Source organism: Cynara cardunculus (assembly GCF_001531365.2).
Source record: "Cynara cardunculus var. scolymus isolate 2C chromosome LG 8, CcrdV1, whole genome shotgun sequence".
NCBI lineage: Eukaryota > Viridiplantae > Streptophyta > Magnoliopsida > Asterales > Asteraceae > Cynara > Cynara cardunculus.
This window is the reverse complement of record NC_037535.1, coordinates 5,714,878-5,725,532: the sequence shown is the minus strand read 5'-3', so window position 1 is coordinate 5,725,532 and position 10,655 is coordinate 5,714,878. Positions and strand designations below refer to the sequence as shown.

Sequence of the window (10,655 nt, the reverse complement as noted above, 5' to 3'; positions counted from 1 at the left end):
ATTAATACTTTATATTAGGAAACAATCAAAACTTCTATGAAATCACATATTCATCAAATGAAATGGACGGTTAAGATTGGGTTGTATTGATTGCACAAATGTCAAGGGTTGTATAATAACCAACCTCTATATATATATATATATATATATATATATATATATACATACTAGGTTCGATCCTATGTCTTACATCAGAATTAGAAATGGATAATGCTGTTTGGACCCCTACCGAAGCTGGGACTCAAGCCCAAGGCATGGATCTGGTTCGAGAAAGGGTGGACGAAGACTTGGTTGAGCCTGAACCCGATCCTTTGAGGGATCCCTAAATCCTTAAGTTAAGTCCCATGATACGGACCCCTCCCCCCTTGAGGATWGGATTGACTTGGTTATTGCGGAACCAGCACGGGGTAATATAAAAAAATTAAATCATGTAAGGAACTTATCTTACAGATATGAATGATCATCGAAAGTGCGATGCTACTTCAGACTTGTACTCTGAAGAATGAATCTTCAGACTTGCACTCTGAAAATAACTCTAAAGTATAAAATCAATCCCATTAAATCAGAGTTCAGACTTCTAAGGGGTCGATTACCAAACGCTTACCTGGGTAAGCACTTACCAAGTGACATTAGTTTTCCAAATAAATACGGTAAGAACCAAGAATCTTACCCAGTAAGAACGAGACAAGGACCAAGAATTTTACCCGACGACTCTTACCATGGTAAGTGCTTACAGGGCAAATTGTTGTATACGATTACTTTTGATGGACTAAAATCTTGTCTGGTAAGTAACTGATAGTGTTAAAATTTATCGATAAGCGCTTACTGGGTAAGTGTTTGGTAAACAGCTCCCTATGTCTGGAAAATAAAAAAAGACATCAGAGTTCAGACTTCTAAGTCTGAAAAAAAAAAAGACTTTAGAGTTCAGAGTTCGGGTGAGCTAAGCCTGAAAAGAAGACTTCAGAATTCGGGTGAGCTAAGTCTGAAAAGAAAATTTCAGAATTCAGGTGAGCTAACTCTTAAAAATAACTTCAGACTTGTACTCTTCATAATTGTAGAAGACTTTAGAGTTCAGGCTTTTAAGTCTGAAAAGAAGACTTCGGACTTCTTTTTCTAAGTATAGAAAAAAGATTTCAGAGTTTTAAGTCTGAAAAGGAAGACTTCAAAGTTCAGACTTCAGGGTTCAGGTGAGCTATGTCTGAAAAAGCAAACTTCAGACTTGTTCTCTTGAAATAACTCTGAAGTAAAACTTTTCAGTAAATTAAATTTAGAATAAAATGAAGTTAACCTAAGAATAAAATTGGATTTAAAAATAAAACTATATCAGTAAATTGAATTTAAACTTAGAAGTAAACACCATTTTTTTCGGGAATTAGTTACCACACAAATTAATTAACCCAAGAATAAAATTAATTGCATCCTAAATTAGTGGGATTGATTGAATAAGATGACACATATCAATCAAATGAGTATAATTGAACTGTTAATGTAAATCGTGTCTAGATAAGTGTTTAGATGGGAAAACAAGAAAACCGACTCACCAGAAAATGACACGTGTCACTCAAGTTACTTATTTATTATAAGTATATATATATATATATATATATATATATGTGTGTGTGTAAATGTCTAATGTTTAGTTTCCATTTGTCTTCAGAAAACTTTATATTATATGACAACAATACGTATGGATGTGTATCTCGTTTCATTTTAAAAATACTAATTTCATTTGTAGCTCAAATTATCAAACAAACTAAACTGAACTATTTTGTAGTTGGTTTTATCTTGCTCGATATACTGGCTGACTAATGGTTGACCGCTCTGACCTACCAAACCTAAATCACGCACATCCTTTATAACCAATGAACTACTTTGTGACTTGAAAGCTGGTAATTTTTTTTAATCAAATGTAGTGTTACTTAATAGTTATTTGGTTCGATTTTAACAATACAATTTATAATTTCTTCGAGCCAAAGTTCAAAAAATTTGAACTTTTTAAAAACATTAGTACATCAATTTAATTGATGGTTTCTTAAAAAAGTTTAAAACGTTGTTCACCTTTTCTTACAACCTAAAGTTGTCATTAAACTGAAGATTCGTTTACTGAACGCTTATAAGCAAAAGTCATCACTTTTACTTGCCTTATGGGCTGACATATTATCGGCCATCAAAATGAAATAATGGTAAATTATTTAATATAATTTAATATAAATTATTTTTAAAAGGCATATTTGATTATAAATTTATAGAATATAATGGATGTTAAAATCTCTAAAATAAAGAATCTGTTGGAGTTAAATGTAATTTTGTTTAGAAATTATGACTTTTTTGTTTATCTATTTTAAAGAAATTATAGAAAATCTGTTGGAGATTCTCTAAAACTCTTTATCTTGTAAGTTAATTGAACATGTATCGTAGTCTTTGGCCTCCTAGTATGTCAGGAGTTCAAACCACATCAAATGTGAGGAGAGTATGTGAGTTTATTTATTACATTTATCATATATAATTATTATATACTTCAAAAAGAAATTGAACCGGTAATCATTTACCAACCTCTAAATCAAAAGGGACTGAACTTGTAATTAAGTTATACTTGCGTACCAATTGTGCAATATATGAAACTTATATATGGATCTCGGGTCTATAAAACCAACTCGTCTTTTAGGGTTTTATACATCAAGAGCGTGTCTCTTCTATTTATCGCCGCATGTTCTTAGTGCAAATGGAGACTGATGATGAATTTAATCGTATTTTTGTTTCTTCTATTCATTGTTCATTGATTCGAAGTTATCGATAGCCATGAATCATGGAACGATAGGTAACGCTTTCAACGATAATTCTTTTGTTTTTTTGTTTTTTGAATCATTTTTGAGATTGAAATTATGATCAAGTTTTTGGTTGATCGTTGATATGATGGCAGCAATGTATTAGCTCTATCTGATCTTTCTAGATTTAATACCATGATGAATTGAGTTTTATAAGCTTTTTAGATATGAAAATTTGGTTGTTGATTGAACTGGAGAATGAAGTGATGATCAATAGATTCCCTATTGGTTTGATTGGCCAGAATGATGGCGAAATTCGTATTAGTCTATCTGATCATTCTTCTTTCAAATATGATTTTATTTACTTTTTTTCTGGTATCGTTTCAGTATTTTGAACATCTTGATGGAAGATTATTGAGCTCAACAGTTTTGTTAGGGTTTATGTTTCTTTAATTTTAAGCCGTTTTATGGGTTGTTTTTTATTTTAGATGTGATTTCTCTTGAACTGAAGGAAAAATTAGAAATTGGAATAAAATATTTTCACAATGTATTAGCTCTATCTGATCTTTCTCGATTTCATACCGGTGATGAGATTGAGTTTTTGTTTTAAAGCTTTTGAGATATGAAGATTTGTTTGTTGATTGAAGCGGAGAATGAGGTCTCAATTTCATAGTTGTATTCTAAGCCTAAGAAGTAGCTATGGAAATAAGTCTGAACCAGACCAATTCAGAGTTATGTTGGAAGTATAGAAAATAACAAGTCTGAAAGACACTTCAGACTTCACAGTTCAGACTTTATTTGAATTCCTATATTCAGACTTACAAGTCTGAAAGACACTTCAGAGTTAAATTCAGACTTGCAACTCTGAATTTCTCAGACTTTTATGTCTGAAAAAGTTTGTAGAGATCAGACTTATAAGTCTGAGAAATGGAAATCCAGACTTTTGCTTATTTAAGTCTTTGAAAAGAAATCCCTTTTCGTACGAAAATCAGTTATGTTTACAGGGACAGATGTCAATTAAATAGGCTCATTTGAACCAATAATGTAAAATTGTGTCTACATACATGTTTAGGCGGGAAATCCTTATAACCCGTCGCACAATAAGACGACATGTGGCTTCCAAGTTACTTATTTATTAGATGTATATATATATATATATATAGAGAGAGAGAGAGAGAGAGAGATGAGAGAGAGAGACTTGGGATCATGTGAGACCAAGGATTTTTCGTGAGACCCGTAGGACCAATTCTCAACCTTTGGATTAGATTTACAATCTGAACATTCATAATCACAAAATTGTTACCGTGCAACTTTAGAACATTAGATTATTAGCTTAAAAAGTTGATCAATGAACATAAATTGATCTTACGGGTCTCACGAAAAACTATATAGGGGCTAGTTCAAAAGTTAACCAAAATTATTGTGTTAATTTTGTTAACCAATCGTGGTCCTTGATTCTTACAATAAACGGTTGTGATTAATCATGACAAAAAGTTAATTTTTAAAATTTGCAATTCAAAAAACATATGTGAACAAAGGGAAAAAGGGTATTTAGTTAATTTTTCTTTTTTATGTAACTCCCATATCATTAATTGGGAGTTACAAAATCAAAAAAATCTCATTATTTTTTGTTAATTTATTTTTGTTAATGTAAGAACCATATGAACACACACACACACATATATGAACCATTGTGTCAAATACGAACAAAAATTGACATATATATGAACTTGGACTATATAGCATTTATGAACACAATATGAACATAATAAGAATAACTGCTACACGAAAGGAAATAAATAAAAGAACATGTATGAACACGATATGAACAGCTTGTGAACAATAGTTTCTTCATTATGAACACATTCAGGAGCGAGCTAATATTGAGATATGCAGCTAGTGTACATATGAACACAATACGAACACTTGTGAACAATAGTTCATTCATTATGAACAATGAATTCATCCATAATAGCTTGAACGATACCGAAAACTTTACTACCAGGTCTCTTCTACCAATCACAAATTCAAAAATATTATAGATAAAAAAATCAATATTATAAAAAAGCAAGATCAATAATAAATTAACAAAAATTATAAATTCAATATTAGATGTCTTGATTCATGTCCCTACTAGAACATATTTGAACACACTTGAACGTATATGAACACTTGCAGTCTATGGCAGGTCAAACATCACAAGCAGCTGATAGAGCCGAATGGTAATCAAAATTGAATTGCATAACAAATTAAGTTGACGATGAACTCATTTCATTTGAACACATTAATTGGGCTCGTAATAATAATTAAAGAAAAAGCTACCAACACAATATGAACTATAAAAAACACAAAAACATCACAATCAACATAAGTTCGATTAAAACGAATACAATAACATATTAATCAATTACCAATGCAAACGCTTTGATTATTGTTTTCACTTCCGCAACTCGAAGTCTGATTGTCATCGTAAACCATTTTAACCTTCCCATTGTTGTCGAATTGTTTTCAATGGATTTATCTATATTAGCTTGAACGATATCGACAACTTTACTATTGGGTCTCCTTTAACAATCATAAATTCAAGAACATTATAGATAGATAATCAATATTATAAAAAAACAAGATCAATACTAAATCAATAACAATTATGAGATTTTTTGATTTTGTAACTCTCAGTTAATGATATGGGAGTTACATACAAACTAAAATTACATATTTACTCTTGTCATTAAATTATGAGATAGATATGAACCTAGATAAAAGATGGTTTTTCATTGGTTGAGCTTGGTTAACAATGTTAACACAGTAATCTTGGTTAACATTTGATCCAAGCGCTCTCTCGGGGCTGGTTCAAATGCTAACCAAGATTATCGTGTTAACTTTGTTAACTGATCTTGGCCGTTAATTTGAATAATAAACGGTTGTGATTTAATGATATTTAAAAATTAATTATTAAATTAATATTTTCAATTAACATATGTGAACAAAATATCAAAGGGTATTTAGGTAAAAAATAATCTATCTTTGATACACGAGTTGTCAGACATATGAACAATTTGTGTATATCCTCAAAGCACATCAAACAAAAAAAATTAGACATATGAACAACATGTGAACCGTATGAACATCTTCTGTATATTCAGGAGCCAACTCTGTTGTATATACATGAACACCTATGAAGCTTGTGTTCACATGAATCACATATATTGTTCATATTCATGTGATGTGATTGTGCATATGTATCGATATGAACATCTATTGCCTTTGATATGTGTTCAATTAAACGAATTCAAATGTCATATTAATCACTTACCAATATGACCGCTTTGATCATCTTCTTGAATTCGAATTCCGACCGTAGTCGTAAACGATTTTAACTTTGTCATTTCTATTGTTGTCAATATGTTTTACAATAGAATTATTCATATTACTCGGACGATAAGGAAATCTTTTACACTTACAAAAACAATATCATTATATGTAGAACATCACTTGAAAATTACGATCATGAACACGTATGAAGATAAAATTCAGAATTACATTATGATCAATTAGTGAGATCTTTAAGATTTGTAACTCTCAATTAATTGGGTTATATAATGGTCAAATTACCTAATTACCCTTGTATTTAATATATGAGTTACATTTGAACATAAAATAAAGATGGAATATGATTGGTTAGGCGTAATTAGTATAGTTAACACAAATTTCTTGGTTAGTATTTGAACCAAGCTCTCTTTCTTTCTTTCTCTCTCTCTCTCTCTCTCTCTCTCTCTCTCTCTCTCTCTCTCTCTATATATATATATATATATATATATAAGATTAAACAAGAATAAAAAAAGGTAAAATCACATGTGATTTTACATATGACTAAGAACATGGTCATGGCTAAAGTCGTGTGAGTCATATGTGATTTTTCATGTGAGGTCCCAGCCAAAGTTGTATGGATCACATGTGATTCTACACTTCTTTCTAGTGTAAAATCACATGATTAATTTGGTTGTTTTTCATGTTCTTTTATTTGCATATTGTTCTCGTTTGAATCTCACACACAATATATATATATATATATAGGGGTTGGTTCAAATATTAACCAAGATTTTTGTGTTAACTTTGTTAATCAAGCTCAACCAATCATATTTCATCTTTTCTTTAGGTTCACATATAACTCATATATTAATGACAAGGGTAATTAAGTAATTTGTCATTTATGTAACTCCCAAATCATTAATTGRGAGTTACAAATCTAAAAATCTCAATAATTGATGATTATGTAATATTGATATTTTTTTATACATGTTCATGTTTTGTAACTTCGATTTATTCTATCCATAATGATATTGATTTTGTAATTGTTAAAGAATTTTCAATTGTAAATATTTCGATATCGTCCGAGTAATATGGATAAACCTATTGGAAAACAGATCGAYAABWATRADAATGAAAAGGTTAAAATCGTCTACGACTACAATCGGAATTCGAATTCATATGTAATTGTTAAAGAATTGTTCACAAGTGTTCATATTGTGTTCATATGTACACTAGCTGCATATCTCAACATTGGCTTGCTCCTGAATGTGTCCATAATGAAGGAACTATTGTTCACAAACTATTCATATTGTGTTCATATGTACACTAGCTGCATATCTGAACATTGGCTTGCTCCTGAATGTGTTCATAATGAATGAACTATTATTCACAAAATGTTCATATTGTGTTCATATGTACACTAGCTGCATATTTTAACATTGGCTTGCTTCTGAATGTGTTCATAATGAAGGAACTATTGTTCACAAACTGTTCATATTGTGTTCATACATGTTTTTTTATTTATTTACTTTCGTGTAACAACTATTCTTATTATATTCATATTGTGTTCATAAATGCTATACAGTCCAAGTTCATATATATGTCAATTTTTGTTCGTATTTGACACAATGGTTCATATATATATATATATATATATATGTGTGTGTGTGTGTGTGTATGTGTTCATATAGTTCTTACATTAACAAAAATAAATTAAAAAAATAATGAGATTTTTTGATTTTGTAACTCTCAATTAATGATATGAGAGTTACATAAAAAAGAAAATTACTTAAATATCTTTTTCTCTTTTGTTCATATATGTTCTTTGAAATTATAAATTTAAAATTTTAATTTTTTATCATGATTAATCACAACCCTTTATTGTAAGAATCAATGGCCAAGATTGGTTAACAAAGTTAACACAAAAATCTTGGTTAGTATTTGAACCAAACTATATATATATATATATATATATATATATATATATATATCGACACCAACTCCGAGTATAAACTCCAATACCAACAGATCATCTTCTCGATAATATCGGTCCTATACATCAACCCCAGTCCAAGTCAATCGGCGTCTACTTCAACCCTGTTGTTTCCTCTCGGCGATGGCGACACAACGATGATGGCAATGGTTTCTTCAAAGACGGCCACCGTTGGAAAATCAAGAAACTAGCACGTCCAATGCCGGAACAACCGTCTCTTGACGAGAAATGTGGCAGGATGGAGGATTGAGAGCCGGTGGTGCAGAGCTTTGATGGCAGTGGTAGGGAGAATGATTTTCTTCCCCAATTTGTGGCATGTGTGTTATGTATGCTTATATAGATCTATATCATTCAAAGGAGAACTTAATATTTCTTGAGATCAAATCACAAATCAAAATTAAATTAGGATCATTCTCTTTATATATACTTATTGACATCTACTGATGTCCAATATGATACCCAGTACACATGTTGTGATACACTGTAAACAACAAAAATGCAAAATGTGATAAAAAGGAAACAATGAGAAAATGAAAATATAATTTGTGTTACTAACATAAAAAATTCAAAGATAACACTCTATGGAGAGTTACAGATTTCATATTTATAGAAACTATGGGTTTCCTATTTTTGTAGATAAAACTAATTAAACACATTTATGAGTTGTCTTTTTTATTATTAAATTATTTTTTTTCTATTTATTTAGTAAGTAACATAATTACCTTAAATGAGTGGTTCATACTGAATCTTACGGTTATCACAAATTGTTCTCATTTGATTAAACTCATATATATATATATATATATATATGTAGAGAGAGAAGAGAGAGAAAGATTTTCTTTGGATTATAGTATGTTCATAGTTATGCAAAGTACCATAGAGAGCAGTCAAAGGCATATGATCAAAATCTTTGGTAGTTTAGATGCATGTGCAGATGTTTTCGCAAAAATACGAAGACGGTCCATAAATTTGCACAAAACTTCCTCATTGTCATACACACGACCCAAGAGTTTGAGGTCATTAAGAAGTCTATTAAGATAGTTATAGTAGTCAGAAAGAGATTCTCCCTTTTCATGAGAGAAGAGCTCATGTTTTCGGACAAGAGCAATCTTTTTGCTTTTCTTAACTTCAACCATTTCTTCATACAAAACACACAAAGTTGTCCACATTTCTTTAGCAGTAGACAAGTTGACAATAGAGTGAAAGACTTCCTCAAGAAGAGAGACAACAATGACAGATCTGACTTTGGTGTCAAGAGATATCAGATGTTTGTCGTCTTCAATGTATTGTCTAGGACTTTTCACTAAGTATCTCCTAGTAGCTTCAAATTTTTCCTCATCCAATAATTCACTTGGAGTCATCTTCGTTATTTTTTTTGCTACCACGACGAACCCAAATTCTGGGAACGATGGGTCCTTCGTTTAGGATGGTAGGGTATCTATTGTCCACATCTTCTAGAAAGATCATCATGTGACTTTTCCACAGAGCAAAGTTACTAGGATTAAACTTTGGTGGTTTAGTTATTGAGCCATTGTCGTATGATCCAACAAAAGGGTTTTGAAGAGAAGATCTAAGATTAAAGGAAGAAGAGGCTGCCATTATAGATCAAGTTTATTAAGTTAAAATAGTCTGCTCTGATACCACTTGTTTGGACCCATTTTAAGAATGGCAAGCACACAAGTAATTATAGAAGGAGGGAGGGGGGGGGGTGAATACAACTATACAAATTTTCACTTAAGTTTAATTCTTATTGATATAAATATCAACACAAAGAAAACAAGATTGTTGCGGAATAGAAAAGATTAGAAACTTGTTCTAACAATCTTACACTTTGTAAACACAGAGAAAAAGCTATGTTGAAAGAAGCTGCCGATTTTGCTTTGTTCACTTAGAGAGTCATTTTGAAAGTGTAACCTTGTATGGAGCAACCACTTTGCCTTTCATACAACCATGTGCATCAAAAGCATAGAGGACACTTGTCACTTGAGGATAAGATGACAGAGTTGACTTCAAAATTTTTACAGTTGTCATTTTTGTCGTACGAATAAAAGGAACTATTCTCTCAAGTACTTTCTTGTCATTCCTTCAGATGTCGCATCAAGTCCAAGAAAAGACAAACATACCTTTCAGGTGTTTTAGGAAATGTCTCTTTCAAGGACAAGGTTGGTGAGATATCGTCAGAGCGGTCACTATAAGCATATCTTAAGGTTGACCTGTCAATAATCCTGATAACTATCAGTCGATCTACAAGATCAGCAAAAGAAAGGCCTGGTGTTGGAAATTGGAAGGCGCATCGGTAGATGCACATCCTTTGATGTCTGCTTCTCTTCAAGTTGTTGAACAGTTTTAGCTACATACCAAGCTAATTGAGTTCAAAAGATTTATATGTATTAATCCCAAAGGTAGAGATATACAGTTATCAACAAATCATTAGTGACCCAACAAGTGGTATTTTCACGTATCTTCTTCTTCATGTAGATGACATGTTTATTGCCTTCAAGGATCGGTCAGAGATCAAATGTCTGAAAGATAAGTTGAAGTCCAAATTTGAAATGAAGGATCTCGGCACGATGCAGAAGATTTCG

At 31.2% G+C, this 10,655-nt stretch overlaps 1 long non-coding RNA gene, 1 other non-coding gene and 1 pseudogene across 2 annotated transcripts; all 3 read left to right on the top strand.

Annotated features, from left to right (window-relative positions):
- Positions 1–2,676: 2,676 nt before the first annotated feature.
- On the top strand, positions 2,677–3,416 carry LOC112517312. Its single transcript, XR_003069654.1, has 2 exons — positions 2,677–2,818; positions 3,153–3,416. It is a non-coding gene; the product is annotated as an uncharacterized LOC112517312 (long non-coding RNA).
- On the top strand, positions 2,873–2,947 carry LOC112517508 (annotated as a pseudogene).
- Positions 3,022–3,105, top strand: LOC112517507. The gene has a single exon (XR_003069703.1). It is a non-coding gene; the product is annotated as a small nucleolar RNA Z102/R77 (small nucleolar RNA).
- Positions 3,417–10,655: the final 7,239 nt, after the last annotated feature.